Genomic DNA, 887 nt, shown 5'->3' with positions numbered 1-887 from the left:
CACCCTCCCTCTCCCACCCTCCCTCTCCCACCCTCCCTCTCCCACCCCTCTAGGTGGTCACAAAGCACCGAGCTGATCTCCCTGTGCTATGCAGCTGCTTCCCACTAGCTATCTATTTTACATTTGGTAGTGTATATATGTCAACACTACTCTGTCACTTCGTGCCAGCTTACCCTTCCCCACCCATGTCCTCAAGCCCATTCTCTAATCTGCGTCTTTATTCCTGTCCTGTCCCTAGGTTCGTCAGAACCCCCCCTTTTTTTAGATTCCGTATATATGTGTTAGCACATGGTATTTGTTTTTCTCTTTCTGACTTACTTCACTCTGTATGACTGTAGGTCCACCCACCTCACTGCAAATAACTTTCATTTCTTTTTTATGGCTGAGTAATATTCCATCGTGTGTATGTGCCACATCATCTTTATCTATTCATCTGTTGATGGACACTTAAGTGGCTTCCATGTCCTGGCTATTGTAAATAGAGCTGCAATGAACACTGTGGTACATGACTCTTTTTGAATTATGATTTTCTCAGGGTATATGCCCAGTAGTGGGATTGCTGGGTTGTATGGTAGTTTTAGTTCTTTAAGAAACCTCCATACTGTTCTCCATAGTGGCTGTATCAATTTACATTCCCACCAACAGTGCAAGAGGGTTCCCTTTTCTCCACACCCTCTCCAGCATTTATTCTTTGTAGTTTTTTTTTTTGGCCTGGTATACAGATGGCAATCTATTTATTTTTTACATCTTTATTGGAGTATAATTGCTTTACAATGGTGTGTTAGTTTCTGCTTTATAACAAAGTGAATCAGTTATACATATACATATGTTCCCATATCTCTTCCCTCTTGTGTCTCCCTCCCTATCCCACCCCTCCAGGCTGTCAC

The sequence above is a fragment of the Aethalodelphis obliquidens genome, unplaced genomic scaffold (genome assembly GCF_003676395.1).
Source record: "Aethalodelphis obliquidens isolate GAN/ISIS:26980383/991018 unplaced genomic scaffold, ASM367639v1 scaffold11, whole genome shotgun sequence".
NCBI lineage: Eukaryota > Metazoa > Chordata > Mammalia > Artiodactyla > Delphinidae > Aethalodelphis > Aethalodelphis obliquidens.
The sequence above is the reverse complement of the archived record's forward strand: the minus strand, read 5'-3'. Positions refer to the sequence as shown.